The sequence below is a fragment of the Triticum dicoccoides genome, chromosome 7B (genome assembly GCF_002162155.2).
Source record: "Triticum dicoccoides isolate Atlit2015 ecotype Zavitan chromosome 7B, WEW_v2.0, whole genome shotgun sequence".
Lineage (NCBI taxonomy): Eukaryota > Viridiplantae > Streptophyta > Magnoliopsida > Poales > Poaceae > Triticum > Triticum dicoccoides.
The window spans coordinates 560850359-560855971 of NC_041393.1; positions in this window are offsets into that span (position 1 = coordinate 560850359).

Sequence of the window (5613 nt, forward strand, 5' to 3'; positions counted from 1 at the left end):
CCTACAAGAATATAAATTTAACTCGATGGTCGTCAGAGACAACTCCGGCAGATCCCTAAGTAAGGCTATCCAGAAAGATGAATAGACTGGATGGTAACAAGAGGCGACTCTTTACCTAGATTCGGGCTCTTGAATAGGGGCATACAAAGTATACAAGGTACACAATGGAGAGATTGTATGTTGTAATGTTTTCTAAGATGTCTCAATCGACTAGATAGCGGAGCCATAGAGTTACAAGAGTCCTAGTCGGCTACATCGGTGAAGGAGAGTCCTCTACGAACCCGACTTTCTTGTTTTGAATGGAAGGCTTCTCGAATCTTCTTTCTAAAGGCCATGTGTGCCTGTCGGAATAGAGGCTCCGGAGACCCAAACAAAGGTTCAAACTCTGGGGTGTGCACGAAGAACCCTGCTCGATTAGGTCCTGTAGCTCACCGCTCCACGGCTTTGCTCCGACGTGCTCAAGCGATAGGAAGAAGAGATGGACACGAGATTTACCCAGATTCGGGCCACCCTGCGGTGTAAGACCCTACTCCTGCTTTGTGGTGGATTGCCTCGCGAGGAGGATGAGTATGAACTAGTACAAGGGTGAGCTGCCTCGCGAGGGCTCCGTGGGTGAGAATGGATTGATCCGTCCCCTCTTGACAGTGGAGACTAGCCTATATTTATACTGGCCTCTTCCTCTTCCCCCAAAGCTCTAGGAGGGAAGGGATGCCACAACGGCCAAATTTGAAGGGGGACAGGAGTACACCCTATCCCGACTAAAGGTGGTCTTCACCTGCAAAGCTCGTGGTCGTGACGTGTTGGTGGGCTCGGCGATGACCTCTGTCCTGCCACGCCCGTGGTCTTGGTCTTGTTGCACCGAAGAGGTAAGCTTTGGGGATTCCTCGGGAACTCGCGTGCTGGCCTTGTCCTTGTAGCACCAAAGAGGAAACTGCCCTTGCCTGCGCCCGCTGGCGCCCTCCTGGCTCCGGTCGTCATGGCTGTCGTCACCAGACACCTTGCGAGGTGGGGTGTGAGCCTAGAGATGTCCTCTCCTCTGGAGGCAGTCTCGGGAGACCGCTCCTCGGGAGGCCTCAATGTAGTTCACCTCACGAGGCGGGGGCCCTTGCGTGGGTCTTGCTCGCGAAGTCTTGGCGCTGGGCCGCACCAGGCCATCGACGATGCCACGCCTGGGCCACAGGCAGACGGGCCTGGGTAGCCCTGGTCCCAGAAAACCGACAGTAGCCCCCGGGCCTGCGACGCGTGTGTCCTAGCTTAGAGGCGAAGGCGAAGAAGAGAGGACGGAGCGGCATGGGCCCTAACCGCCTGCGGGCCAGGATCGATACGTGGCGCAAGGCGGGGCATGGGACGTCCCCACTTCCCCACGACTCCTCGGCAACAACCCTGGCTGACAAAAAGCCTGGCGCCCGCCCCGGTCCATCATTGCTCCCCTGCACTCCTGCCCTTCGGTTACCTTCCTTCTCTAGCAAGCATGCAGTCTCCTTGCAGGTCTAGCGCCGCTCTCATCCTCCGTGCCGCCATGGCACCTCTAGGCAGGAAGGGTCGATTGGCCGCGGCGGAGAACAATTCCATGGGGCCCGAGCGCGCCCATGGCCGGTCCACGGTGCTAAATCTTGAAGGGCTTGACTGAAGGAAATATGCCCTAGAGGCAATAATAAAGTTATTATTTATTTCCTTATTTCATGATAAATGTTTATTATTCATGCTAGAATTGTAATAACTGGAAACTTAGTACATGTGTGAATACATAGACAAGCAGAGTGTCACTAGTATGCCTCTACTTAACTAGCTTGTTGAATCAAAGATGGTTGAGTTTCCTAGCCATAGACATGAGTTGTCATTTGATTAATGGGATCACATCATTAAAGAATGATGTGATTGACTTGACCCATTCCGTTAGCTTTTGATTGTTTAGTATATTGCTATTGCTTTCTTCATGACTTATACATGTTCCTATGACTATGAGATTATGCAACTTCCGAATACCGGAGGAACACTTTGTGTGCTACCAAACGTCACAACGTAATTGGGTGATTATAAAGGTTCTCTACAGGTGTCTCCAATGGTGCTTGTTGAGTTGAGATAGATCAAGATTAGGATTTGTCACTCCAATTGTCGGACAGGTATCTCTGGGCCCTCTCGGTAATGCACATCACTATAAGCCTTACAAGCAATGTGACTAGTGAGTTAGTTGCAGGATGATGCATTACGGAACGAGTAAAGAGACTTGCCGGTAACGAGATTAAACTAGGTATTGAGATACAGACGATCGAATCTCGGGCAAGTAACATACCGATGACAAAGGGAACAACGTATGTTGTTATGCGGTTTGACCGATAAAGATCTTCGTAGAATATGTAGGAGCCAATATGAGCATCCAGGTTCCGCTATTGGTTATTGACCGGAGATGAGTCTCGGTCATGTCTACATAGTTCTCGAACCCGTAGGGTCCGCATGCTTAACATTCTGTGACGATTTGTATAATGAGTTATGTGATTTGATGAACGAATTTTGTTCGGAGTCCCGGATGAGATCGGGGACATGACGAGGAGTCTCGAAATGGTCGAGACATAAAGATCGATATATTGGAAGGCTATATTCGGACATTGGAAAGGTTCCGAGTGATTCGAGTATTTTTCGGAGTACCGAAGAGTTACTGGAATTCGTATTGGGCCTTAATGGGCCATATGGGAAAGGAGAGAAAGGCCTCGAGGGTGGACGCGCCCCTTCCCCATGGACTGGTCCAAATTGGACTAGGGAAAGGGGGCGGCCCCTTCCTTCCTTCTCCTTCTCCCTTCCCTTTTTCCTATTCCATGTGGGAGGTGGAATCCTACTAGGACTAGGGAGTCCTAGTAGAACTCCACACTTGGGCGCGCCCTATGAGGGATGGCCTCCTCCTCCCTCCCTCCTTTATATACGTGGACAGGGGGCACCCCATAGACACACAAGTTTATCATTGATCTTTAGCCATGTGAGGTGCCCCCTCCACCATAATCCACATCGGTCATATCGTAGCGGTGCTTAGGTGAAGCTCTGCATTGGTAGCTTCATCAACACCGTCACCATGCCGCCGTGCTGACGGAACTCTCCCTCTAAGCTCTACTGGATCGTGAGTTCGTGGGACGTCACCGAGCTGAACGTGTGCAGATCGTGGAGGTGCCGTACGTTTGGTACTAGGATCGGTCGATTGTGAAGACGTACGACTACATCAACCGCGTTGTCATAACGCTTCCGCTTACAGTCTACGAGGGTACGTGGACGACACTCTCCCCTCTCGTTGATATGCATCACCATGATCTTGCGTGTGCATAGGATTTTTTTTGAAATTACTATGTTTCCCAACAATGGCATCCGAGCCAGGTATATGCGTAGCTGTTATATGCATGAGTAGAACACAAGTGAGTTGTGGGCGATACTAGTCATACTGCTTACCAGCATGTCATACTTTGATTCGGTGGTATTGTTGGATGAAGCGGCCCGGACCGGCATTACGCATACGCTTACGCGAGACTGGTTCTATTGACGTGCTTCGCACATAGATGATCATGTTTTGTAACAAAGTTATCGACAACTCACATGAGCCATATGGTTGTCGCTTTATTGTATGTAATGCAATCGCCCTATAATTGCTTTGCTTTATCTCTAAACGGTAGTGATAGTCATAGTAGCAATAGTTGGCGAGAAGACAACGATGCGTCGATGGAGATCAAGGTGTCAAGCCGGTGACGATGGTGATCATGACGGTGCTTTGGAGATGGAGATTAAAGGCACAAGATGATGATGGCCATATCGTATCACTTATATTGATTGCATGTGATGTTTATCCTTTGTGCATCTTACTCTGCTTTGATTGATGGTAGCATTATAAGATGATCTCTCACTAAAATTCAAGGTACAAGTGTTCTCCCTAAGTATGCACCGTTGCCAAAGTTTGTCATGCCGAGACACCACATGATGATCGGGTGTGATAAGCTCTACGTTCACATACAACGGGTGCAAGCCAGTTTTGCACATGCAGAAATACTCGGGTTAAACTTGACGAGCCTAGAATATGCAGATATGGCCTCAGAACACTGAGACCGAAAGGTCGCGCATGAATCATATAGTAGATATGATCAACATAGTGATGTTCACCATTGAAAACTACCCCATTTCACGTGATGATCGGACATGGTTTAGTTGATTTGGATCACGTGATCACTTAGATGATTAGAGGGATGTCTACGTAAGTGGGAGTTCTTAAGTAATATGATTAATTGAACTTTAATTTACCATGAACTTAGTCCTGATAGTATTTTGCAAATAATTTTGTAGATCAATAGCTTGCATTGTTGCTTCCCTATGTTTTTATATGTGTTCCTAGAGAAAACTAAGTTGAAAGATGATAGTAGCAATGATGCGGACTGGGTCCATGATCTGAGGTTTATCCTCATTGCTGCACAGAAGAATTATGTCCTTGATGCACTGCTAGGTGACAAACCTATTGCCGGAGTAGATGTAGACGTTATGAACGTTTGGCTAGCTCAATATGATGACTACTAGATAGTTTAGTGCACCATGCTTAACGGCTTAGAATCGGGAATTCAAAGACGTTTTGAACGTCATGGACCATATGAGATGTTCTAGGAGTTGAAGTTAATAATTCAAGCAAATACCCGAGTTGAGAGATACGAAGTCTCCAACAAGTTCTATAGCTAAAAGATGGAGGAGAATGGCTCAAGCAGTGAGCATGTGCTCAGATTGTCTGGGTACTACAATCGCTTGAATCAAGTGGGAGTTAATCTTCTAGATAAGATAGTGATTGACAGAATTCTCCAGTCACCATCACCAAGTTACTGGAACTTTGTGATGAACTATAGCATGCAAGGGATGACGAAAACGATTCCCGAGCTCTTCGTGATGCTGAAATCGACGAAGGTAGAAATCAAGAAAGAGCATCAAAGTGTTGATGATTGACAAGACCACTAGTTTCAAGAAAAGGGCAAAGGGAAAGAAAGGGAACTTCAAGTAGAATGGCAAGCAAGTTGTCACTCCCATGAAGAAGCCCAAAGCTGGACCAAAGCCTGAAACTGGGTGCTTCTACTTCAAAGGGAATGGTCACTGGAAGCGGAAATGCCCTGAATATTTGGTGGATAAGAAGGATAACAAAGTGAACAAGGGTATATTTGATATACAAGTTATTGATGTGTACCTTACTAGTGTTTATAGTAGCCCCTGGGTATTTGATACTTGTTAGGTTGCTAAGATTAGTAACTCGAAATAGGAGTTACAGAATAAACAGAGACTAGTTGAGGGTGAAGTGACGATGTGTGTTGGAAGTGGTTCCAAGATTGATATGATCATCATCAAACACTCCCTATACTTTTGAGATTAGCATTGAACCTAAATAAATGTTATTTGGTGTTTGCGTTGAGCATAAATATGATTAGATCATGTTTATTATGATACGATTATTGATCTAAGACAGAGACTAAATTGTTATTCTGTTTACATGAATAAAATCTTTTATGGTCATACACCCAATGTTGATGGTTTATTGAATCTTGATCGTAGTGATACACATATTCATAATATTGATGCCAAAAGATGCAAAGTTGATAATGAATTGCAACA